This window comes from Heliangelus exortis, chromosome 3 (assembly GCF_036169615.1).
Source record: "Heliangelus exortis chromosome 3, bHelExo1.hap1, whole genome shotgun sequence".
Classification (NCBI taxonomy): Eukaryota; Metazoa; Chordata; class Aves; order Apodiformes; family Trochilidae; genus Heliangelus; species Heliangelus exortis.
The window spans coordinates 112,009,007-112,020,937 of NC_092424.1; the positions used below are offsets into that span (position 1 = coordinate 112,009,007).

At 43.3% G+C, this 11,931-nt stretch overlaps 1 protein-coding gene across 1 annotated transcript in view; it reads left to right on the forward strand.

Moving 5' to 3' along the window:
• Positions 1-11,931, forward strand: part of PINX1 (PIN2 (TERF1) interacting telomerase inhibitor 1) — a 69,064-nt gene that overhangs the window by 21,603 nt on the left and 35,530 nt on the right. The gene's annotated exons all lie outside the window — the stretch shown is intronic.

An 11,931-nucleotide genomic window follows, 5' to 3' on the forward strand; every position in this document is an offset into this window, starting at 1 on the left:
AAAGGTTCCTTACTCACAGAAGAGTTGGAACTGCAACTGTGAATTAATTTGATTGCAGGTTTCCAGGTGTGCTTGCAACTGAGATAATAAAAGGAGTTACCTGTAGCTTGAAGTCTTCTCTCTAGGGCTTTTTCTAAGGTATTTGATTCCTCCTCTTTTTTCAAAAGTGAAGTTTAAGAAGCTTTAAGTACAACTTAGATTTCAACCAGGTGACCTGTCCTCAGTCCTCAGCTCACAGTGGAGTTAGAATCTTTTGACAAAGATATCCTGAAAAGTTCATAGAATAACAGGATTGGGATTGGAAAAGACCTCTAAAATCCCCACATCCAACTGTCAGCATCCCCTCCTTCCCCAAAATAAAATAAAAAAGCATATATATATGTGTGTGAGTGTGAGTGTGAGTGTGTGTGTGTGTGTGTGTGTGTGTGTGTGTGTATATCACCATGGCCACTAGAGCATGTCCTGAAGTGCCTCATCTACCCAGTTTTTAAATACCTCCAGGGATGGTGACTCCACCATCTCCCTGGACATCCCATCTCAACGTCTGTCTACTCTCTCAGTAAAGAAATTCTTCCTAGTATCTATTCTAAGCCTCCCCTGGTGCAACTTCAGGCCATTTCTTCTAGTTCTGCCCTTGTTCACTTGAGAGAAGAGCTCAGCACCCACCTCCCTACAACCTCCTTTCAGGGACTTGTGGAGAGCAACTGATTGTTTTTAGTTGTCTCAGTCCAGGATCACAGAATCATAGGATTTGGCCAGCAGGACTAGGGGTGTAATTCTCCTCTTGTACTCAGGGTCTCACCTCAGGTACTGTGTCCAGTTCTGGGTCCCTCAGCTCAGGAAGGAGATTGAGGTGCTGGAGCAGGTCCAGAGAAGAGCAAGGAGGCTGTGAAGGGATCCAGCACAAGTCCTGTGAGGAAGGGCTGAGGGAGCTGGGGGTGTTGAGGCTGGAGAAGAGGAAGCTCAGGGGAGACCTCATCACTCTCTCCAACTCCCTGAAAGGAGGTTGGAGCCAGGGGGGGTTGGGCTCTTTTCCCAGGCAACTCTCAGCAAGACAAGAGGGCACAAGAGGTCTCAAGTTGTGCCAGGGGAGGTTTAGGTTGGACATGAGAAAGAATTTCTTTCTGGAGAGGGTGATCAGGCATTGGAATGGGCTGCCCAGGGAAGGGGTGGATTCTCCATCCCTGGAGATATTTCAAAAGAGCCTGGATGTGGCACTCAGTGCCATGGTCTGGCTGTTGTGGTGGTGTTGGGTCACAGGCTGGATTTGCTCTCAGAGGTCTTTTCCAGCCTCAATGGTTCTGTGACTCTGTGATGCTGTAATCATCTTGGGTTCTTCATGGAAAGATGTAGGAACAGCTTTTCATTGAAACACAGAATAACTGAGATTGGAGGACACTTGGAAGACTCCAAGTGCCCTACTCAAAGCAGGATCAGCTTTGGCAAAGTTGCTCAGGACCTTGCCCAACTGATTTTTTGATATCTCCCTCCCTTCAAGTCTCTAAACCTGTGACAAAACTCAGTGGATGGATGAAAGAAGAGATCACTTGAGCAGAAAATGGGAATGTTTTGGAATAACAAAATGCTCACACTGTAAATGGACTCGCAGTAAACGATCATTTGCACTTCTGTAGACATCAGAGACACAGTGGAAGTTATGGAAATGTTTATGGATGTGTGCAATTGGTGGCACTGTGGCAGAGTTTTTCATCTGCCTGAGTTGTGGACCTTCTGTTATTCCTGAGAGATGTTGTACCCATGGCCCTGGAGTTTTTCTCTTTCTTCCAGTGGCTTGGCATGCAGTGGATTCTGGCAGTGGTATTAACTTGGTGTTCATTAGCCCTGTCCTGCTAGGTCTGTCTGGTTGCTTGGTGTTTTACCACACTGTTCTTAAAGATTAGGAAAGGGAGGGGAAAAAGTGAAACCCAGGAAAACTCCATCTGGGCTTATGGTTGAATGGAAACCTGGTGGAAGGGCACAAGGCCAAGTGACATGGTCTCTGGACCTGCAAGATGATCCTGGCTCTTCTGATGTGCTTGTCAAAAATCCATCAGCTCTGACTGCAGCTGTGATAAATGGTGTCTCAAAAAATCAGATTTATCACAGAGACACTGATCCAATTAGTTGTGTTCAGTCTTTTCTAGTTTAGCCATTTGCAATCATTTTATGATCTTGACCTCTGGGGTCTTTGGCAGAAGAAGTTTCATGCTATCTTAATATCTGAGCTGTCTTAACTCACTTTTTTAACTGTCTCAGTAGCCTAGGAGTGGCCTGGTTAATGGATCTTTTCTCTTGTTTCACACTTACACTACTACAGTAAGTGGGGATGTTGCAATTTGAATTATCTACCTTATCAAAGGAAGAGGGAGTTGGCTGAAGGATTGTAAAGATTGCAAAAGAGTGGAATTGCAAAGGATAGGAAAGGAAATGCTGTTTGCCCCCAGGGGTCAAAAGGAGTTTCTCTAGAAGTAATAAAACTGAGGTACTACTTGGAGCTGTTGTTTTGATGGTTCTTGGATATGTGTTGCTAATCTTAGGCACTTAACAGCCTTTAATTCTTCTGAGCTCTAGGCATAGCAGTACTTTAAAAATTATTTTTGATAAATCATGTGTCCCAACTAAAACCTCCTTAATAAACTACACGGGGACCTTTGTTTAAAAAAAACAAACAACCACAAGTCAGAAAAATGGGGGGAAGAAAACAATGGCTGGGCTTCAGGGTGGACCTAAATTGAAAACGTTTGCAGTTTTTCCCAGGGAGAGTAAGTGATCAAAAATATTGAATTGTAATTATGGTGCTCTCTGGAGACTTGCAGTGAGGACCTGTTTTGCAGGGTAAGATCAGCCAGACTTTTATATTTTTTTTGCCCCCACTTTCCCTCTGATTTTCTCACTTGCTTAGGAACACTGGGAGCTGGGGAGACAGAAAAACAAATTCCATTAGTTCCTATCTGGTTGAACTTCCTGGAACCCCCACTATTTTTTTGGCTTCTCAGAATTTCCTTCCTCCATCCAGCTGTGTTTCCTGATGAAGCCTTATCACTGGAGAAAATGCTCCTGAGTGAGACTGAGGATTTGGGAATGAGTTACAGACAATCCCAACTTGGTTGCTGAACAACATGATTCTGGCACTGATTTTGCTTTGGGGGTTGGGGGAGCAGCTCTGATTTGCTGGCACATTTGTAATAACTCAGGTTGAGATGTGTAGAAAACTGAATGTTTGAATGTTTTGCCTCCATCTCACTTCCATGCCTTGGGTCATTTGATGAGTAATCTGCTTCCTCCAAATTTTTGTGACTCGGATGGTGTAAACCTGCGTAAGTTCCCTTAAACCACCTAATCCCAAGTAGCCCCAAAGTCTCAAATTGGCAGGGATTTCTTCCTTGTTGGTCATTAGAAATGTAACCATCCACCCTGTTGCTTTTTTTCACTTTTTTTTTTTTTTTTTTTTTTTTTTAAATCAGGAAATTGTCTCCTGACACATTTTGCAGAACTTCCTCAACTGACTTACATTTCCCAGCACTTATCAGAAAAGCATGTTAGTTAATCTTAGGGGACCTAACTGAAAATCCATTAAAGTCTGACTCTGCCATAGGCTCACTGAAGCTTTGGGTAAAACTGACAGAATTCCCTATGCTTCAACTTTCTGCAAAATCACCAATCATGAGATTGATTTTTGTGGGGTCTCCAAATTGTTTTTTTTTTAGGCAAGTCACAAGTTCAGGCTGTTGTACTTTTTTACCTGTAGCAAAAATCTCTGTTGCAGAGGTGGCATAGAAATTATTTTGCTGTTCTTTCTTCAGCAGTGTTGAGGAAGAAAAAAACCCTCCAAAAAACAGCAAAAGAGAAAATCAGTTAATTTTTAACTCCTAAGTTTTTCACTGTTCTGCTTTGGAGACTGCAGCAGTGTAACAGGTATTTGGAACTGAGAAGTAGAACAGAAAAAGGACCTGAAAAACCTGGAGTGGGTCCAAAAGGATTTAGTAAAGTGGGTGATGGGGTTAGAGGGCATGTCCTAGAAGGAGAGAGTTGGAGGAACTGGATATGTTCATCTCAGAAAAGAAGCAGAAAAAGGTGACCTATCTGTCTATAAATATCCAGGGGTCAGGGGGAGGGAGAAACAGAGGAAGGGAAGGGATAGTAATCAGGGTAGGTAAAAGCCAAGAATGGTGCTGGGGGTGAGAACTTCAATTAGAAAAAGGAAGACACCAGCTTACTCTTCAGCAGGCTTCCTTGCAGTGATGTCAGCAGGGCAGTGGAAGAGTCTCCAGAGGGAAATCCCAGCTCCTTAGTAAATGATGCCAAGAAAAAAAAAATAAATTTAACACTTTTAGACCCATTGGAATGGTTAAAGCTGAACTGGTTGAAGTAGAACATCTCCTAACAGATCATTCTGTGAATAACTCCAGTCCTGAAGCTTTGATTTCCTGTGGTTTTGTTGTGTTTGGATTCTGTAGGGCTAAAGGAGATGAGTTCACACTGAATTCCCTGCCCCTGCTGATCCATTTGCCTTCTCTGCCCAGCTGCCTGGTTTCATGAAATATTTTAGTGTCTTAAGATCTTCAAAATCTTCTGTTAGGTTGGATTAAAAAGTTGCTGGAGAGAGAGGAGTGCATGATGTACACAAGTACCTGGGCAGAATGATGATGAAAACTTTACTTCCTTAAGAAATCAGAGTAAAAATGTAATTGCTGTCAATGTGTTCTGGAGGAGGACAAAGTAAATACTGAGACAGTGTCTTCAACATCTTTCCTTCTTTTTTAATTATACTTTTTTTTGTCAGAGAGCATAATTGCATTTTTAGAGACACTGAGCATCTTGTGCCTAGGTGTTATTATTCCCAGGTTGTGGAGCTTGTTGGATTTGGAGTTAAAATTTGGAATGCCAAAGTGCTTGTTCCAACCAAGGCAAATAAAAGCCTGAGTAACAAAAGATGGGATTTAATCCCACTGGACTTTACTGGTAGAAGATTTAGGCATCTTTTCCAGCCTCCCTTCCTAGTGATGTGGGACAGGTGCCCAAGCAGAAGTGTTCACTCTCTCCAAAGGTGGTAAAAATGGATGACTCTGGATCCTTCCTAGAGATACATGGCTGGCTCTTCACTGATTTTAGGGCACATCTAATAGTGAAGTGCATTTGTAGAATCACAAAAACATTTAGGTGGAAAAAAACCTTTGTGATCATCGAGCTCAACCATTAACCCAGTACTGACAATTCCAACCAAGAAATTAAATTCCCAATCTCTTGTTTCTGTGCAAATGCTGAGTATGTTCCTGTAAGCAGGTGATTACTGCTCAACCCTCTTGACATGTTCAGTTCTTGAGAAGGCTGCATTTTTAATTTATTTAAAATGTTGGTTGGTCTTCTGCAGCATCAGTATCAGAGGACAGCAGCAGGTTTGTGGGCTCACCTGGTCTGGTCTTCTCTTGGACTCTTTGAATTAGATCTATGAAAATTGCCACTAGCAAAGGCTTTTTTCAACTTGTGCAATGCTGCAGTTGCTGCTTTGGCTTCTCTGGTTTTGGTCTGCTGCATACCATGGACTAGAACAGCCAGAGGGATTATTTCTTTAAAAAAAATAAAATAAAAGAGGAAACAAACCTCAAAAACAGCTTCTGGCAGCAGATAGCAGAACAAGGCCTTTGCTGGCTTGAGGAGCAGCCACTCCAGGTTGGTGACCCAAACTCACAAGGAGGACAGCAATGACAATACAGCTGAAGGGCTGAATGCATCTTCTGCTGGACATGAGTGGTAAAGTACAGCAAATGGGATGAGGTTCAACACGGCCAAATGCTGGGTCCTGCACTTTGGCCACAACAACCCCATGGGGAGCTCCAGGCTGGGCACAGAGTGGCAGAAAGGGAGCTGGGAGTCTGGATTGCCAGGAAGCTGAAGAGGAGGCAGCAGTGTGCCCAGGTGGCCAAGAAGGCCAATGGCATCTTGGGCTGTGTCAGGAACAGCGTGGCCAGCAGGTCCAGGGAAGGGATTCTGCCCCTGTGCTCAGCCCTGGGGAGGCCACAGCTTGAGTCCTGTGTCCAGTTCTGGGCCCCTCAGCTCAGGAAGGAGAATTGAGGTGCTGGAGCAGGTCCAGAGAAGAGCAAGGAGGCTGTGAAGGGATCCAGCACAAGTGCTGTGAGGAAGGGCTGAGGGAGCTGGGGGTGTTGAGGCTGGAGAAGAGGAGGCTCAGGGGAGACCTCATCACTCTCTCCAACTCCCTGAAAGGAGGTTGGAGCCAGGGGGGGGTTGGGCTCTTTTCCCAGGCAACTCTCAGCAAGACAAGAGGGCACAAGAGGTCTCAAGTTGTGCCAGGGGAGGTTTAGGTTGGACATTAGAAAGAATTTCTTTCTGGAGAGGGTGATCAGGCATTGGAATGGGCTGCCCAGGGAAGGGGTGGATTCTCCATCCCTGGAGATATTTCAAAAGAGCCTGGATGTGGCACTCAGTGCCATGGGCTGGGAACCATGGGGGGAGTGGATCAAGGGTTGGACTTGATGAGCTCTGAGGTCCCTTCCAACCCGGCTAATTCTATGTTTCTATGATTCTGTGAAATCTTCTGGCAGCACAGACTGGCATAAAGTAGATCTAAAACCTTGCTGCTCTCAGCTGGTAACGTGGGGCATGGTGTTTAGAACAGTGAAGGTGTTAATTTGGGCCATATTTTTAATCCTTGAATACTCCACGCAGAGAAGAGGTTTCCAGGAGCATCAGTTATAAATTCCTTTACCCAGCATGGTGTCCTCGTGGTGCTTTTTGATAAAAGGAGGAAGAGCAGAGTATTGATGTTGTGTTGCCTGTTCTGTAAGCACCTTGTTAATCAACTGAGGATAAATTATTGCTGCTCAGATATCAGCAGAGAGGGAGAGGAGGAGACATCACCCAGTTGGAAGAAATGGTGCTTTTGCTTCTCTCTTCATTGGAGAAGAGTCTCACCCTCCAGTGCTCATTCCTTGGGGGGGTTGTTAGGAAGAGGAAAAAAAAAACTGGGGGGAGCTCTTTTGATTTATCTGCTCTCCTTTCTTTTTGGTCACTTCGATGGCTTAAAGAGCAGAGTTGGCTTTAATGTGTTACCATTAGAGACCATGCATTAGCTGGGATAAACCATCATGCCTCGGAGTGAAAAATCTCCCTTGATCAGCTAATTAATCAGTCAAAGGGGAATGACATGGCCCTTGGCTTGAGGGACTCTGCTGCACAGGTAAACAGGTCATTGATAAATGGGTTCCCCACAAATTCATATATCAAGAAAACTTAGTCATTTTTTAACTACACTTTGTGTGAAAGCTGCAGTACATTCATTTTTTTTATTTTTTTTTTTTTTTTTGGAGATGGATTTTTTGCTGCCCTTGCTTTTTAAGTTGTGAATGTTCTCCAGAGGAAAAGCCCAAAGAAAACTTCATTACTGTTGTAATTCTTCTGTTTTCTGAATTGGAAAAAAACCCAAAACCCCTCAGGTTTAAAGAAGGAGGAAAGGAGGAAAAAAAAAAACCCACTGTCATGGCTTTGTACTGAGGTTGAGGGGGTCTCTAATCAGAAAGATTGAGTGCTTTTTGTCATTTAAATATAGTGAGACTGTTGAGTGGGTCATGTCCTCTCAGGCACTGCAGCCATAAAGGGGTGTAATGAAATAACTGGGGAAAAAAAATGAAGTAATATGCAGGCCTGTGATGGTAAAAGACTTGATCTTACTTGATTCAGTTAGGCTGAATTTTGTCATCTCTCCACTGTGTAACACCTTATCCTGAAGGGTTGGTTCCCCAGTGGGATTTAACTCCACTGGGAGTTAAAGAAAAGAGGAAAAAACCAAAAAAAAAAAAAAAAATGGAGAGAAGGAAGCCAGCTCTAGAGGAAATGGCATAAAAAATGTGATCCAGAATCTTATGTGAGGTGTGTAAATAGAATTAAAGCAGCATAACCATGTGAGGAATCGTTTGGCATAGCTGCTTAACTGGGTGCACAAACCAAATCCTAATTATCCTTTTTTCCTCCTTTTTTCCTCCTTTTTTCCTCCTTTTTTCCTCCTTTTTTCCTCCTTTTTTCCTCCTTTTTTCCCCCTTTTTTCCCCCTTTTTTCCCCCTTTTTTCCCCCTTTTCTCCCCCTTTTCTCCCCCTTTTCTCCCCCTTTTCTCCCCCTTTTCTCCCCCTTTTCTCCCCCTTTTCTCCCCCTTTTCTCCCCCTTTTCTCCCCCTTTTCTCCCCCTTTTCTCCCCCTTTTCTCCCCCTTTTCTCCCCCTTTTCTCCCCCTTTTCTCCCCCTTTTCTCCCCCTTTTCTCCCCCTTTTCTCCCCCTTTTCTCCCCCTTTTCTCCCCCTTTTCTCCCCCTTTTCTCCCCCTTTTCTCCCCCTTTTCTCCCCCTTTTCTCCCCCTTTTCTCCCCCTTTTCTCCCCCTTTTCTCCCCCTTTTCTCCCCCTTTTCTCCCCCTTTTCTCCCCCTTTTCTCCCCCTTTTCTCCCATCCCCCTTTTCTCCCCCTTTTCTCCCCCTTTTCTCCCCCTTTTCTCCCCCTTTTCTCCCCCTTTTCTCCCCCTTTTCTCCCCCTTTTCTCCCCCTTTTCTCCCCCTTTTCTCCCCCTTTTCTCCCCCTTTTCTCCCCCTTTTCTCCCCCTTTTCTCCCCCTTTTCTCCCCCTTTTCTCCCCCTTTTCTCCCCCTTTTCTCCCCCTTTTCTCCCCCTTTTCTCCCCTTTTCTCCCCCTTTTCTCCCCCTTTTCTCCCCCTTTTCTCCCCCTTTTCTCCCCCTTTTTCCCCCCTTTTTCCCCCCTTTTTTCCCCTTTTTTCCTTTTTTTCCTTTTTTTTCCTTTTTTTTCCTTTTTTTTCCTTTTTTTCCTTTTTTTCCTTTTTTTTCCTTTTTTTCCTTTTTTTCCTTTTTTTCCTCCTCTTTTCCTCCTCTTTTCCTCCTCTTTTCCTCCTCTTTTCCTCCTCTTTTCCTCCTCTTTTCCTCCTCTTTTCCTCCTCTTTTCCTCCTCTTTTCCTCCTCTTTTCCTCCTCTTTTCCTCCTCTTTTCCTCCTCTTTTCCTCCTCTTTTCCTCCTCTTTTCCTCCTCTTTTCCTCCTCTTTTCCTCCTCTTTTCCTCCTCTTTTCTTTTTCTTTATATGTGTGTAGTGTGAGAAAGGAATGTATCAGTACCTAGGGATATGGGCTTGAGTACCAGAGAATAAAGTTAACCTTATTTTTGTCCTGTGTAATCCCTTCCTCCCAAACAGCCCTCGTCATGGCTCTGTACTTTTATGGGACAGCTTTGTCTTGTTTTTCCTCTTAAAAATATTTGTGTCATCAAAGAGATTTCCTTAAAAACCCACACCTAAAAAAAAAAAAATAAATATATATATATATTATATATAAAATTCCAGTGCACTAATTCAAAACAAGGAAAAGTACCTTTTTTTTTTTTTTTTTTTTTTTTTTGATCCTATCATAACAGGATTTGTACATGGAAGTGAGCACTGAGCAGGTGGCTTCCTGTTGATTTTCAAGCCAGGTGGGCAAGTTCTTGACAGAGCCTTGATCTCCCAGGCTGCTACCTGCCCTCCTCTCCCTGGTTCTGAGTGTTCTGCAGTCTCTTCCCTTCAGCTGCTGCATCACAGAGCCCAGGGGATGGCCCTTCACACCAAGGAGCTTCTTCCTTTCTGCACAAGGAGTAGGATTGGTGTAAGGTGGCATTTGGGATTGGGAACAATACTGCAGGAATGAGAGAGGAAATAGCAGCACGTGTTCTCTCCCAGAAATCAGGGAGTAGAGGAGGATTTAGCAACCTCTGAGCAGGCTGCTGGATCCACTTGGCCTGCAGAAGGATTGGATGTTCACAGAACAGACTTATTTTTGCTGACTTTTTATTTATTGTAGGGTGTCCAACCTTTCTCCAAAGGTGTCTTCTGATTTTGGCTTGTCACACTGGTGATGAAACTAATTGTTTCAGGTGGTTAAGCAAACCAGAAGTTGGAGCAAAATAAATGATTCAACCTGCAAATGTGCTTGAAACCAAAGGAAAAAAAAAAAAAAAACGTTTTCCACTTGCAATCCAGAATTTTTGACTTCTCTACTGATTTATTCTTTCTTCAGCTGTGAGTGTTTCCTTTTTTTCCTCCCCAGTCACAACAAATGCCTGTTTTTGGGGTGTGACTTCATGGCAAACCTTTCTCCATCAGGGTAGCCTTGTGGTTCACCTTCCTTTCTCTGACCTCACTTCATCTGTCAGACATGTTTGGAAATTTGAAGTTAATTTGGGTTGATTTGTGTTTTCTCAGACTAATCAGACAAGGTCAAGAAATCCACTGTTGTATTTTTCCCTACATCTACAGCCCCACTCTGGCAGCTATCATGAATCTCAATATATTTTCTTTAAATACTTTTCTGTCATACATAAATTTATAGGGGAATGTCACCTGCTGCCTAACATCACTAATTTAACCATCTTCTAATAACTGCATGAATCCCTCAGTTAAGAAAAAAAGGAAGGTTATGATGGAGAAGATGATCATGCAGTGGGATAGTTGGTCCCTTCTGTGTTCTATCATCATTAAATTTTAATTTAATCATCATTACATTTTTAATTAAATGGAAGTGTTAAATGGAAGTGTTCAAGGCCAGGATGAATGGAGCTTTGGGCAACCTGGAGATGTCCCTTCCCATGGCAGGGTGGTGGGAACAAGGTGGGCTTTGAGGTCTCTTCCAACCCAAACCATTCTATGATTCCAGGATGAGTCAGTTGCCAGTATTATGATGGTGATGGATTACTCTTCTCCCTCACAGAATACTCTGGGATAAGGACCTCAGATTTGGTGGTGAGGATGATTTTTGTCCAATTTTTATTGCTGAGCCAGACTGTTGTTGAGAGGACAGGGCAAGGAAGCAAAGGTCTAACAGCTGAAGTAAGCAACAGAAAAGGGAACAAAGAAGAGCTCAAGCAAACCTGAGTTTTGCTGAGTCTTTGGATACTGAACTGTTCAGATTCTGAAGTTTCTGGGCACATAACAGTGCCTGAACTCCTCCCTGCCCTGCATCAAGGGATGTGACATCTGTCTGCTGGGTGTAGTTTGTTCTTTCTCTCCTTGGGGGGAAATGGTTGTGAATTCAAGTGTTTTGCTTTGGCAGCCTCTCAGCAGTACAAACCCAGCAGGTGTAAGTGAAGACAAGTTGAAGTGTGCTCTGGCTTTGGAGCAGAGGCTGGTGGTGTTTAGGATAATTCATTCCTGTGGAATTCTCTTGGAGAGTCTGGGATGCACCTCCAGAGGGTTCTGCAGAAAGGAGTTTTGACCATGTCCCTCAGAACCCAGGGTCACCAAAGGGGTTTTGGTGACCAGCTCACCACACACCCCTAAAGCACTAACACTTTGTTCCATGGCCCTTACACTCAACTTTCAACTCCTATGAAAAGGACAAAACCAAGGTTGATTTGGCAAGGAACAGTAGAGAGGACAGAGAGTGATAAATGTGGCTATCCACAGTGTTAAAAATTCTGATAATTCAGTCCTTTTTCATTATTACTGTTCAAATCTGCTCAGTTCTCACCATGAGCTGATTTTTTTCCAAGTTCTGGGACATGTTGTTGACAGAAGCAGCATCAAACCTCAGGCTAACTAGATCCTATGTCACCTGTGTGTTACAGGTTGTTTGTTTTTGGTTTTTTTTTTTAACAAATGAAGAGAAGATCAGAAATACTCTTTGCCCTAAAATCTTGTTTTCTGGAATATTGAAGAATTTAAATGTCACTCAGTACTTCAATACTTGAAAACAGATTATTTATTCTCAATACTTTTTTAAAAAGGAAATTTCTGCAAGCATGGGGAGTAGAAGAAAGTTTGTGGTACAGTGAGTCAAAGGCTGATGCTAATTAGGAAATGCTTTCTAGTTCACATAAAATATGAGCAGTTTTCATTGGAAAATTTCTTTTAAAATACTTCCATTTAAAATAGTCAGCTTTTGTGTTTTGCAATGTATGTTTGA